At 49.5% G+C, this 14,900-nt stretch overlaps 1 protein-coding gene across 1 annotated transcript in view; it reads left to right on the forward strand.

Annotated features, from left to right (window-relative positions):
• The first annotated feature begins 9,410 nt into the window (after nucleotides 1-9,410).
• Nucleotides 9,411-14,900, forward strand: part of LOC122389224 — a 52,491-nt gene continuing 47,001 nt past the window's right edge. Inside the window, exon 1 of the mRNA XM_043381052.1 lies at nucleotides 9,411-9,718. The gene's annotated coding sequence lies outside the window, so the exon portion shown is untranslated. The remainder of the gene's footprint in view (nucleotides 9,719-14,900) is intronic.

Genomic DNA, 14,900 nt, shown 5'->3' on the forward strand with positions numbered 1-14,900 from the left:
AGCATTTTCACTTTGTCCAGTCGTCATCCAGCGATAAATCAGTTCCGCTGGTACCTCCATTCTGAATAATTATTTTAACACGTTGCAGATAGTTTGCAGTTTCCACTTTCGCCCTTAATTATGTATATTTTATCACAATCGCTGCCGGTCTCCCACACCACGTCGGTCCACTCCATTAATATGTAGCCCGCAGCACCCTGGCCTGACCAGAGGCCGTGATTCACCCGTGCCGGACGGGCTGAGACGGCGGCAGCCGACCGGCCTGCAGGACGGCGCCGACGGATGACACTGACGACGGATGACGCCGCCGGCTGCTAATGGGCCGAGGATAAACAGGGCGCGCCGCCGCACAAACAGACTGTCACAGAGCGGCCGCAGACGGCCGACCGGCACGGGACGGACGGGACACGGGATGGACTGTCACAGAGCGGCCACAGACGGCCGACCGGCACGGCACGGACAGGACACGGGGTATACTGTCACAGAGCGGTGCACATACGGCCGACTGGCACGGCACGGGGCAGTGGGACCACGACAAAGACGGGGACAGAAGGAACCGCAGTGGCACGGACGGGACACGGGATAGACTGTCACTGCAGCCACAGACGGCCGACCGGCACGGTACGGACGGGACGCGGGATAGACTGTCACTGCAGCCACAGACAGCCGACCGGCACGGGATGGCACGGACGGGGACACGGGATAGACTGTCACTGCAGCCACAGACGGCCGACCGGTACGGGACGGACGGGACACGGGATAGACTGTCACTGCAGCCACAGACGGCCGACCGGCACGGTACGGACGGGACACGGGATAGACTGTCACTGCAGCCACAGACGGACGGGGACACGGGACAGACTGTCACTGCAGCCACAGACAGCCGACCGGCACGGAACGGGGCGGGAGACGGCACAGACGGAGACACGGGATGGACTGTCACAGAGCGGCCACATACGGCCGACCAGCACGGCACGGGGTGGGAGGACGGCACGGACGGGGACACGGGATGGACTGTCATCGGCCGCAGAGGGGGCCGGTCGGTGCTCACCTCAGCAGATGGCAGTGGGATTTTTAGGGTCCTGTTGGGAAACACTGCAAGAAGAGGCGTGGCTTTTTTGCGAGTAATATACTTCAACGGCTGACAGGTGGACGCAGGAGATGGTACGCCATGGCACAGAACATGTCTTTCGAAGTGATAAATATTTTACAGGGGATTCGGGTGACATCTCGGGTGTAACACCGCACGTCGCTGGCTGGCTGTGACGTCATAACTTGTGGTTCTTGTGGTAAGATGTCAATTGCAGTTTTTTAGTTATTGATCCGGGCCCGCCCGTATTGTACAGGATAAATTCGCTACAATGCGGACCTACCTAAAGATGCTGACGTCATTATCGTTTGAACGCTCCCTTTATGTGGGTGAGGTGAGGCGGGGCTGGCCACCGCGGTTATACGCTATTATGCAGGCGTTTTATCTTATTGAATTGTTATTATTGGAAAATATTTACATCCGCCCACATACATCTTGATTAATGGTTTTGCTTTGTGCCGGTGGGAACCACGCTGCAATCTGCATTGATTAATATGGTATTATATGGTACTATGTACCTATATTGCTAAATATAATTTTCCTGATCGAACAACTTCTTAGCAAGCTGGCTCGCTGCTGCAGATGCACTGCAGCATGCACGCATCCTCTGATTTCAAACGGAAATGAGCCGAAACAATCTGAGACTGTCGCCCGCAGTGATCTGCATTCGAGTAGGCCGTCCACGCAGAAGAGGCCCGGCCCGAGCGATAGTTTGTCCACGACAAATCGACAAATAAGAAATTAAATTTGCACCCTCATATTTTATTCTTCGTTGAAAACTGGTGTAAGGGGTTGTGATGGGCGGGGAAGCCAGCTGTGGCAAGGATTTTTTTTCTTCGAACAACTGTTTCCGAGATATAGCCTCGGGCAATTTCTGGATTTCGCGCTGCAGCCCTATGTTTGGCGGCCTATAACTCAGAAATTATTGGTTTCTTACGATAAAAACTTTATATGGTTCAACTCACAATCAACCAACAAACATTTTGGCTATCTCGGATTTTCAATTTTTGAAAATTTTGATCACGTGACCTTTTGTCCTATTTTTCGAAGAGTGACCTTGATATTTTCCCCACTGAAAGTTGCAATTTTGTCTGATGACGATTAAAGCCTTATCGATTGTCATTCATATGCGATAATAAAAAAAGTGGTTATCGCCCTGCGTTGACCTCAGGTCAGGTCATTTTTATGACCTGTCCATTATTACGAGCGGGAGCGACAGCGAGATCTCGAGAATAAAGCAAGATAGCGACAAGCGGTAAACGGTAAAGGGTACACAAGGATAAGGTCTATAATTTTTACTGAGGTCATTTTCAGGTCAGGTCAAAGATGACGTCACAGGAGCTAAAAGGAAGTCAAAATAGCGGCACTATACATATATATGAAGTTTTTTCTCAAATAACTTTCAAGGTATCCCAGCTAGGAACAAACTAATGGCACCATCGTGATCCTCTCGTCGATCCGCATCGAAACATATGTATGTTGACCTCGAAAGGTCGAAAGGTCAAAAGTTGACCTCAGATCACGTGACCTAATGTCAAGTTGACCTCAGATCACGTGACCTAATGTCAACTTTTGACCTTTCGACCTTTCGAGGTCAACAAACATATGTTTCGATGCGGATCGACGAGAGGATCACGATGGTGCTATTAGTTTGTTCCTAGCTGGGATACCTTGAAAGTTATTCGAGAAAAACTTCATATATATGTATAGTGCCGCTATTTTGACTTCCTTTTAGCTCCTGTGACGTCATCTTTGACCTGACCTGAAAATGACCTCAGTAAAAATTATAGACCTTATCCGTGTGTACCCTTTACCGTTTACCGCTTGTCGCTATCTTGCTTTATTCTCGAGATCTCGCTGTCGCTCCCGCTCGTAATAATGGACAGGTCATAAAAATGACCTGACCTGAGGTCAACGCAGGGCGATAACCACTTTTTTTATTATTGCATATGAATGACAATCGATAAGGCTTTAATCGTCATCAGACAAAATTGCAACTTTCAGTGGGGAAAATATCAAGGTCACTCTTCGAAAAATAGGACAAAAGGTCACGTGATCAAAATTTTCAAAAATTGAAAATCCGAGATAGCCAAAATGTTTGTTGGTTGATTGTGAGTTGAACCATATAAAGTTTTTATCGTAAGAAACCAATAGTTTCTGAGTTATAGGCCGCCAAACATAGGGCTGCAGCGCGAAATCCAGAAATTGCCCGAGGCTATATCTCGGAAACAGTTGTTCGAAGAAAAAAAATCCTTGCCACAGCTGGCTTCCCCGCCCATCACAACCCATTAGACCAATTCTAAGCAAAAAATAAAATATGAGGGTGCAGGGCACTTGTCGATTTGTCGTGGAACGCCCCAGTGGCCGGTGCCTTGCTCATCAGTCAGATAGTGACAGTCTTGCTCATGCAGAACTGGGCTGACGACGATCGGTGTGTCGTTCTGTCATGATCGTTCTGACGGCGGTTGGTGTCTTATGACCGTCTTGCTCACGCAGAAGTTGCCCGTTGGCGGCCGGTGTCCTGTGACGGTTCTGCTCACACAGAACTGGTCTGTAGTTAGTCGATGTGACAGTGTCCTGTGAGAGTCTTGCTCACGCAGAACTGGCTCAGCGGCCGCCTGTGTGTCATAACCCATAACGTACCCATGTGCTGCATGCTCGGCTGCATGCTCGGCTGCAGCCACACCGCGTCACGTCGTCAGCAGTGACACACGCTGTAGCAACGCTAGTGCTGTGGGCGGCGGTGGAAGAAATGGTAAAGACCCGGGCGGAGCTGTGCTCAACTGCTCACCAAGGCAGGCGACGGGCGAAGGGTGGGTATAGGTTTTCCTTGCGATGTGAAGGAAAGGTCTTTTTTATTCAAAGTCACAGGAATATGGTGAAGTATGTAGTGCATCTGCACCGCGAAGTACACCTTCAACATTGTGTGGTTATTTATAGTAAACATGCGTCCCGTTTGGTACGCGAGTGGGTGCAGTTCATGTACCACTTTACCGCAAACTGCAGCTGCCTCAGCTCAATAATCCTTCCACTTACTCGATCGGCGGATAAATACGAGACGGAAACGCGTCACTGTCGAGTGTGGCGACACGGTCCCCCGTACACACACCCATGATGGCCACCTGTGTAGATTGATGGTATCGCCAGCGCCGTCATCGGCCACGCCTTACCCCGTTAGTCGCGCGCGGTGCCGGGACAACGGATTGCGGTATCCTGCTACCGCACTTACCGGCCATTTTTGTTTTGCCACAAAGGATGGTGCAGTTACGTTTCCTCTATTGTTTGTAATCGTTTGAGTCATCTTTATAATATTGACGTCGACGATACTGCGTGCAGGTTGGGATCAGATGAGCCTTACGACTTCATAAGTCATGCGACTACTCCTTGTCCCACATTCCTAAGATTGTATCAATGCTGATGAGGGTGTGTCAAAAATGCAAAAAAAACAACTTGACTTAGGTACCTTCGTTTATCCATGCTTGCAGTTTTAAAGATAGGCAGCAGTAAAATAGGATGCTGCTGCATCAAAGGTAAACTGACGGTTCGTCCTTTTTTGCTCAATAAAACTTTTGCACATTCCTGTGAACCTGTACGTGCCCAACATTTGTGGCTACTGCACTGCTCAGAAATGGCTCCGTTTAGGTATGGGGAGTGCCCGCGCCGGTCCTCAGTCCTTCCCTGGTAGGTAGGCTGTGCCGCCGGACATCGAGTCCCTGCGGGCAGCCTACCCCCTGCCGCCATGGTTCACTGCGGGGAACACAGGGAACTGCGATGCCTCAGTAAATAGAGCCGCGGCCAGCGGCCTCCAGATCATTTATCCATAACACTGTGGCAGTTGGCACAATTTTGGCGAAATAACCAATACAGAGTGCATTTCTATGAACATTACAAAAAGAAGAAATGCATGCGATACGTTGAGCTGAGTTGCAATTAATGCCGATCTGACTGTGCCCACTTGCACTGTTAAAGTTTTACACTGCGTATCACATATCGGCCGCATCGTCGGTTAATTATATTCGCGCATTATGTAAACCTCGCGGTAAGCGTCGTTTCTCATCAGCCAGCACCTTGTCACCTCCGTCCGTCCGGCGTCACTCAGTCGGTCGTAAACACCCGCTAATGTCGCCTCGGCTGCCTTTTAGAGCGTGTTCGGCGGCTCGGTTCGCGCCGCCTCCATATACGCCGGCGCTGAGAGGTGACCCGAGGCGCCCTCCCGCGCGGTGCAACAATGCCGCCCCCGCCGCCCGCCGCGCTCGGCCCTGTGACCTCGGCCGGCGCCGGAAGCTGACGGCTGACCTCTGACCCAGGTCGGCGGTGACGGGTGCCGCCGCGCCGCGCACGTCGCTCGCGCGCCACAACCGCCGCAGATACCCCGGCATCTGTCTAGGTGTGTGCTAGCTGGCCGCTGAGACGGCGGCATGCCGTGTTCCCAGAACAGTGGGCTGTTTCCCACGGCACGGGTTGGTGTTCGGGGATTAGGGCTGCCGCGTGGAACGTACTGAGGTCAACGGGTCAGCGGTCACCGGCCGGCCGGTGCCACGCCCGGTCACGATAAAACAGTAGGAAGGTGGGCCTTCTGATACTCTGCTACTGAATTCTGAGAGCTGATACTTACTGAGGCCCATGATGTGATTTAAAGTTGAACTTGCTAGACGTAGGTACTAAATTCAACTGCATTTGTTCACAATCACGAGGAAATCCAAATTATAATACGATGACAGGTTAAAGGGACACTCCCACCTTAACATTAGTTTTGATTTGAGATAGCCAAATTGGTGGCCATGGCCTACAAATACCGGTTTGGGCACTCACAACATCGAAAAATGCTTTAATTCGAAGATATGGAATTTCAAACTTGCAGTTTTCGGATTCTAAGGGGCTAATGCATTGGAATGCCCCCTTAGAATTTGTGACGTCAGCGGAGATCTAACGATTTTTAAATCTTAGACTAAAACCATCGTTAACACGTGGTGGTATACGCTGCTTTGCGCGCAACGTCTGCCGCACTTTAAGGCTGCCAAATTATTGCTTCCAAATAAAGTCGCTAGTAACAGGGGAGATCCCAAAAAGTAAACAAAAGTAAAAGCCTAATATCTTGAAAACCAGTGAATATTTTTCGGTGAAATTTGGTAGATATTCGTTTTCGCTCTTTCTGAACCAAGGGACATCACTTTCATGCCAATTCATTAACTTTTTTGAAGGTGGGAGGGTCCCTTTAACCACCCCTGTGTAAACGATTTGCGATACGTGCCAACTGCCAACCAGCTAGCCCTCGCACGACCAGGCCATTTCTCATAACACGAACGACCAGGGGGGGGGGTTGTTACGACCCCCCCTGGCGTTTCGAAACGGAAGGTCGTAGAGCTTAGCGGAAAAAACCAACGGATTGCTCTCAACGAGATCTCGCGATTGGTGGTATATTTTTTGGTCCTAGGTCAACATTTGACCTACTTTTGACCGGTCAAAGGTCAAATTTTCGGAAAAATAGACTTTTTTCAACTTTCGGCGGCGATTGCGGCAAAACGGTGGGAGATATCGACTTGAAACCTTCACTATATCGTGTTCCTTGATCAATTCTCTATCGTTTGGTATGTATTTCGTTTCCCTAGCTCTAAAAATGGCGCGTTGGGAGCGCCGGAAGTCGGCATGGTCACAGTCGGCGGCAGAAATTCGAAAAATCAAAATTTTAATTTTTGAAATCTGATTGTATTTTTGGATTTGGGAGGTCCATTTGCTCCCTATAGAAGCTAATATTGCTGCATATTCCCATTGAGGTGACAAGAATTAGCAAAATAGTGGTTCGGGCGCTTTTCAAAAATAGTACCGGACGCTGTTCCTCTTGTGACGTCATAGCTCCGTGACCTGACCTGACCCGGTCAAATTTCTTATACCATATGATAGCCAATACTTGCCCCAACATGCATGGGAAGTTTCATCATGATCCATCAATCGATGTCCGTACCACCGGCAGGAAACCTCGGGCGTTGGCACTCAGTTTGTGAAAATCCGGCCGGAGGCTGTACCTCTTATGACGTCATAACTCCGTGACCTGACATGACCCGATCAATTTTTTTTTCGGCAAAAGATGCGCAAAGGCTGCCCCAGAGAATATTGAAAATTTCAGCCCGCTACGACAAGCCGTTTAGCGTGCACTTCGAAAAAACCTCAGGGGGGGGGGGTTGATACAACCCCCCCCCCCTAGGCGTTCTAGGGCTAGGAGTCAGGTGTTATGGTTTATCGTTCAGTGCGGTGTGTCCAGTATTCCTCTCTGCCTCTGGTATCGCTCCTCAGTCCTGAGGCCTCATGCACCAAAATACCTAGCTAGGTAGAATCGGCAAAATACCTACCTAGTAAAACTACCTACGGCGGTAACTTCTCTTGCACCACCCTACCTACCTACTTAGGTAAATTTGACAGCTCGCGTTTTTAGGATTTGTTTTGATTGGCTGTTTGGCGACGAATTATTTGTGGGCGCAAACAAACAGTAACTAAAGAAAACAATTAAATGGATATTGTTTTTATTAATATACATTTTGGTATTATGAAATAATTTTTCATTTACGTAAATATCGATAGAAGTTATTTTCATATTAAATTACTTGAACAAATAAGCTTCGTTTCCATTGCAACGAGTGAGTCTTCACCCTGGCTGTTCTGCTACGGAGGTTTATCGCGGCTCGCCTTGGTACGGAGAAGCACCTCTGTGAACCCATGGAGCATTTGGTCAATTATATTATTACTCACTCATAAAACATTAATTTATCATTGTCTAAACATTTCGTAATGCCTAATCTACATAAATGTACCCGTGGATTATCATGTATTGTGCCTATTGTTACTAATTGAATCATTTTACCTAAGGTTTTGCTAGTTATTTTGGAAGCCCGCGTTTACCGTCAAACCGTCAAAAATTCCTCCGCGAGTACTTCCTTCCGGCTTTCGGTGCAAGAGGAAAACAGCCGGTCGGACTTTAACAATTGGTAAGTTCTTATGCCGCTCGGTAGAATTTCTAGGTAAATTTTCACGGTAGCGTTTTTTGGTAGGTAGTTTGGTGCAAGAGAATCTAGGTAAAATCTGAATTTACCTAGGTAGGTAGTTTGGTGCAAGAGGCCTCTGAGTCTTTTTTCTGTGGTGCTCTGGACCGTCTTTCTCCAGCCGACGGCACCGTCCATGACCTCTGCGCCATGCTCGCTCGCCTCGCTCGGTCATTGGCTGAGAGCTGGACCGTGGTCGTGACGTCACTGGTCAGATTACTCCCGGCGTGACGGTCACGACAATGTTAGAGGGACCGCCCCCGGGCGCTGACTTGTCTGACACGTGAACGAAATGTAATTACAGTCCAGACTCGGGCCAGCTGGTACGAAATGTGGCAAATCATTTCTTCGCAGAGTCGTAGTACTGTATGTAGTGCTCCCTTTCTTACTCTCCAAGGAAACATTACATAGTACGTGCTTGGTACATTCATCCCAGCAGATATTGATGGCATGTTAGGCATTTTACAGCTGGTGGACTAGAAGCAATTTCATATTGGTACACACTGGTGACTTGTTCGAGGTAACTTAGGCTGGTTTCCTATATAAAAAAATCATGCTTCCGATCGTGGTCATTTTTAAAACTGTGCCGATTATTAAGGCTGTATCAGTGTACCTATGTAGGCAATGATAGTGAGCTGTAAGGAAAAAAGCTGCAAACTGTGAGCTCACTGAGTCATTGGGTAACAAGACTGGCGTGACATACTAAGCCGTTGCCGTTAATTATGTTCTGTTTCCTCGCACACCGATATAGCAGCAATCAATTATCTCGGAGTCGAAAGGCATCAAGTAAACAATAGTAGGCAAACTTGGTGCATCCCTATGTTGCCGCGCTTCGTAACCTATGTATATGAGTTATGACGTCATTTGACCGCGCTTCGTAACGATTTTTTTGTACTTTTCTTTGATGCTGCCTCAATCCTCATATACTGTATGGTTTGCGTTAAGCATTTCATCAACATGAAAATGCAGGTGACCCGTGACGTGACGCGATTCACGCCTTGCGTGACCTTTGCCCTTCCGTCCCGGCCGCTCCACACCTACTCCTTCTCACCCGACTCTCATTTTCAACATGACGTGGTCGTCATGACTCGTCTCTCGATCCGTCATGACCTGCCGGCTGCGCCCGGGCGTTCGGTGACCCGCGCCCCGCGCCGTGACCGGTCACAGCGTCACGCAGTGCCGTCACGTCACGTGAGCTGGCCGGCGCGACCGTCGTTCGTCGGGAGAAAGTGTTGGTGGCTGGCGGCCGCCGCGCCGGGGGCCGGGGGCGACCGGCGTTCGGCGTCAGTCCGCGGGCGGCGGTCGACTGAGTGAGAGTGAGTGGGGCGGCGCGGCGCGGGGAGCGACGGGCGAGATTGGACGGGACTGGCGCGTAGAGACGGGTTCCAGTCTGGGAACGAATGAAATTCGATCGAGTGCAGACAACGAGTAATTTTCCTAGCTGAGCGAGACCGTTCTCGGGAGTGGAAGCGGGGGTCGTGGGGATGTGTCTCGGACTGTGAGACTGAACCCTGAAAGTGGACGTCACGTGGACAGGGCTCACCGCTTGGATCATCTGCCGACGTCGGCTCGCCACAGCGGCTTCTCCGTCCAGGTTAGCAAACGCTTCTGCCTCCCTCGATGTTGCAAATCGTCGGCTGGTTGCGCAGCCGCAGCGCTTCCATCCGGTCTGGCTGTCTCGGCACGGCGGGGCTTTTCACGTTTTTCGTCTTCATGATGAAATCTGCATGACTGTTGCAACAAAATGATGGTTAAAAAAGACTCCTGTCGCTACCGGCCAGGACTTTCGGGTCACGATTGTACCCAATGTGGAAAGTGCAATGCGTTTTCAGCCGATCTTTTGGGTCGTAAAACTCATTCGATGGTCGGAACTCGGAGTGATATTTGATCGGTTTCTCCGGTCTGGAAAATTATATCCTAGTCAGTAGTCAGCGAGACGCCACACCTACTTAATACTGCCTATTCAGCATTCAGTTCACAGCCGCAGGCAGAACGGATGATCCAGCGTGTGAAAATGACTGCGGATGATCAGACTCTGTAAACGTTTGGAAATGATGTGCCTATCTTCTACCGACGTGTAAAAATAATTTCTCTCTACCATCAACGTGAGAAAATTACGTGCTGTTCTCAACAAATCAGACAAGCTCATAAACGTTTCTTCATCGCGGTAAAGTTTCGTTTCAGACTCAGCTTAACAGCTCATACTTTCCTTGAATGTTTGAAATATGCGACCATTTCTCCGATTTATCTGGATCTGTCGTAAGTATGTAATGACAGTTAAGGAAACTTGAACTTGCAGTTGGGTACGGTCTCTCTTGATCTCCGATTTATGCGGTAACTGGTGTCAGTTCTACTCCCAGCAGGGCTGCCGATCAACGTCCGCTGATAGCCGGGGTGTGTCACTGACGAGGAAACCAAACTGATCAGTCATGAGGCTGAGTCGCTGTTTCACTGTATACAGGCTCGCTGTGCTCCCAGCGATGACGCCGTATCTCACCGTACTCCGTCCGTGTCCTACGAGTTACACCCAGCCCGCCGACATCCACTCGCAACTCGCAACTTTCCGGGAAGCAGGACTCCCAAAGACATATAACGGCGCAGTGGCGGCAGATAAAGGCGCATCGTCGACATATGATGGGGCTTTGATAAAATGTTGCCTGCCGGCTGCTGTGCGTGTTATAAGCGCTAAAAGCCGGAGGCGTCGCTGGCATGCTGAATGTGGCCGTAAACAGACGTGGGTCGGACGGGTTGGGCGGAGCGAAGTGGCGACAGGGGACCAACCGGCTCTATTAGCTGGATTGGAAGCCAGGGGTCACCAGGGGCTATGGTGGATAGTCAAACACCAGGGCCTATGGTGTTTGCTGACTTCGGATGGTAGTGGCACTCCTTGAGTTGCCAGGAGGCGAATGGTAATACCTCGCTGGATTGCTGATGACGAATGGCCGCTGTTATCACTCTTCAGGATCACCATCGACCCAGGACAGTGGTGTTATCAGGCAAGTTGGTCGTGCGAAGTACGGTTTGTGACCGCACGATGTACGAACTGTAGCGTTACGAGGTACAGGCTGTGGCCGTACGAGGTACGGACTGTAGCGTTCCAGGTGTGGCAGTTCCTCCACCGTCAAGTGAACGCTGCCGACGGCGGTAGCTAGTCCGTGTGACTGGTAGCGAAAGCCGGCGACGGCTCGGACACCTCGTGGCTGGTTTCGGTCTAGACTCTAGACGGCTGTGGAGATGAAGTAAGATGGCGACGGGGCTCTTTTTGACCTACTATGAACGTCAAACCCCTTGAGACCCCACTTTTTTGCGATAATTTTTAAATGCGTCAACTTTCGTTGACAATATTCTGGCAATGCATGTTTCAGAACCTGCCGAAACTTTTATTACTAAGGTATTTTGACGCCAAACGATTATGGAAGGTACTTCTCATTCACTCGTAATGTTAAGGTCAATTCAGGCCCGGGCAGAGGCTTGGGCTCGGCCACACTCGAGCCCCGCCACCAGCGCCATCTGCTCTAAATGCCATCTACCAGCGCCCGCTACCGCTACCAGCTACCGCCCACCATCAAGCCTGAATGGAGCGAGAGACGCGAGTGACCGGTCGCCGGGCAAGGAGCGCCGGAGGGGTAGGGCGGAGCTTAGCGCTGACGTCATTACGTGGCTCCGCCCCATGAGCGCGTAGCCTCTACCCAAACAGCAGATTCGTTCCGTGAAATTTAACATTACGAGTGAATGAGAAGTACCTTTCATAATCGTTTGGCGTCAAAATACCTTAGTAATAAAAGTTTCGGCAGGTTCTGAAACACACATTGCCAGAATATTGTCAACGAGAGTTGACGCATTTAAAAATTATCGCAAAAAGTGGGGTCTCAAGGGGTTTGACGTCCATAGTAGGAAACTACAGTGCTACAGACCAGAGTGTATTTTCTATTAGAGGAGCTGATAACAGCGCCCTGATTTGAAAATGGACAGTGACGTGACAGTTAGGTTCAGTGATCCGATCCTGACTTACAGCATGCCACTGTGTCATGCAATATGAGGTGCTCGCAATATATCAGCTATTCTTATGCATAAATACATTCTGTGCACGTTTCACATTGTGTGCATATGATGCACATTTCGCATTATACATCGAACGCCGGACCGCCGCATTCCCGAGATCCTGCGATATGGTGCACGCAATGCCGCAATAGCGACTTCCAAGCCTAGCTGCCAGTTCTGCACCGACCCTTCCACCGCTGACCACACGGCTTGACCGCCCATTTCCTTATGTCCTTATATCTTATGTCCCTCACCACTCTCTTATGTCTCTTACCAATCCGTCTGGCTTAGCGGCAGTTTACTCGGTGGTAGGCAGGTGCGCTGGTGGCGCTAGATACACGCCACGATACACTGCGGCGCGCTTGTGGCGTGCTGACCTGCACTAGAGGTTTTATCTGTGGTGTCTCATCAGCGCTGGCTAAAAACTGGCCGCGAACTGGGCGAAGGTCGTGATTTGAGGCCGGTGCTGTGCGCCTTGGTCGGGTGGTAGTGGAGGGTTGGAGCGGCCTACACCTGGAAATTGGGCGGTGAATGTGAGTTTTAGCTCAATGCACAGCTTCTTTAGCGCTCTGTCGACTTGTGTGGGTGTGTGATTGAGTCATTTCTAGCGATTCTTTTCTATTAGGGGAAGCCGGGGGAAGCCCGGCATAGTAAGCTCTTTTTCATTTTTATTACATACCATACGTGCTGTATAAAATGTTGATATCCTGCTAGCTAGCTAAGTTCATTGGCCGTGTTTTCCCAAAAATTCGGTTTCGTGGAATAAGTATAAGGTTGAGAAAATCGAGTTTTAAAAAAGTGATGATTTTTCTGGGGTAAGCCCGGCATAGGGGTAACGCCGGCCACCTCCCGGCCCAGCGCTTTACAACGAGTTGATGAAACCATTATGTGTTTTCCAAATATTAACGGAAAGTGAAATATTAAGGTACTGATTAGCTCTGGACATCTTAGAGTTTATGTCACTACTGGTATTTTAGCTAGCGTCTACTACATATACAGTACAGGTCGATGAAAATCGTGATGCAAAATTGACAAAAAATGTGTATTTCAAATTTCCTTAAAATTTATTTTTCTTTTTACCTTAATGCATCATATTGCATATCATTCGACTCGGCTGATGAAGAAGAACACAACGACACCATTTTTGAAGCTTTAGCTTCATTGTCTGTCGCGTTATCTGCAAAAACGTAGTTTGACCCTAGTTGACCTTAAGTGACATGACTGGCCTTGTCTATGATAACATGTTTATTCTCGAAATTTATCTTTGATCTAGGTGTAAACCAAACCTGCTCAGTACCTATTATCTCATGGAAAACAGTGGTTTAGTGGCATTGCTCTCGGTTGGGGGTAAGCTTGGCCACTCGCCCGGGGTTACCCCAATGTGATGATTTTTATTTTAGAACAGCGATATTCGAAAAAAAATGTCATACTTAAGCCAGCCTGCCTCGTCACCCCTCACTACAAACACTTAAACGGTCCTTACATAACATTCGTATAAATATTAGTACTGTATGGTATAACATTAACAGTGCAACATATCTCACTTTTTAGCTAAAAACCCTTAAAATATCATTTTTGCGCTATAACTTTAACAATATGCAATTTTTGTCAGCCTTAACTTTTTTGCTGGCGTTACCTTAGCTGCCACGCTGAAAGGACAAACAGTTGAGCATTTTATTGTGAATAATTTAGCCGGAAACGGGGTGGCCGGGCTTCCCCCGCGCCCGGGCTTCCCCCGGCTTCCCCTACTTCCTGTGGAATGTGCACTTACATTCCACAGGTGCCTTCGAAATCCTACATTGTTAAATGTAGCGCGTAATGCAAAAGATACCATCAGCTCAATGCGTCGTAAGTTTTGTAACTACGCGCTACGCCGATCTCAATATGGTGGCTTGTGCGCTGGTCGCTGCACGGCTGACGAAGAAACACTCAAAACAGCAAGTGTGGTCGTATCCTTTTAGCGCAGCGGGTTGCAGCGGTGCATTACTGGAGTGTCGTCATGCTGTGTGTAATGTGCAGTTTATGTTCCACTCGTACTTACAGCGTCAAGCAGCGCTTTAGTGGCTTTTCATCCACATAGACGAGCCAAGCTTCCTATCCAGCGACGCTTCAAGAATGGTTGCGTTGCTGTTCAAAATGAATAACTCGCCCGTTTTTCAATAAGCTATTGACACCGAGCAGCTGAGGCTTGCAGTGATTTTCTACAAAGCGCCCAAATGCCACACCATGCTAGTTACAGTCATCTGCATCCTGTGGTCTGGACATTGGGTCCGTCACTGCCCCCGGCAGCCCCCCCCCCTCCCCGGTCCCGCGGCCTGCTCTGTTTGTATATGTGGCGGGCGCCGAGGGAGGACCCGGCGGGCCATGGCCGACCCACAGAGTCCACGAGGGATGGACTGAGAACGGTCCACCGCGGCTCGAGCGGCGGAACAGAGTGCTTCATGGAACGGCCGAGTCGGAGAACTGCGGCCGAGCGCCTGGGAGATGTCGGCGAGAAGAGAGAGAGAGAGAGAGAGAGAGAGAGAGAGAGAGAGAGAGAGAGAGAGAGAGAGAGAGAGAGAGAGAGAGAGAGGAGAGGAGAGAGAGAGAGGCGGAGAAGTGGGTCGGCCGGGAGGAAGAAGAGACGTGGGCTAGAGTAGAGGAGTGGATATATTGCATTTTTTTTCTTTAGCAATGTATTTTTAAGCGACATGTACTGCCATTTAGTTTATTTAGGTTCCATTGAGGTAACTATT

This window comes from Amphibalanus amphitrite, unplaced genomic scaffold, assembly GCF_019059575.1.
Source record: "Amphibalanus amphitrite isolate SeventyFive unplaced genomic scaffold, NRLGWU_Aamphi_draft 000349F_arrow, whole genome shotgun sequence".
NCBI classification, from domain to species: Eukaryota; Metazoa; Arthropoda; class Thecostraca; order Balanomorpha; family Balanidae; genus Amphibalanus; species Amphibalanus amphitrite.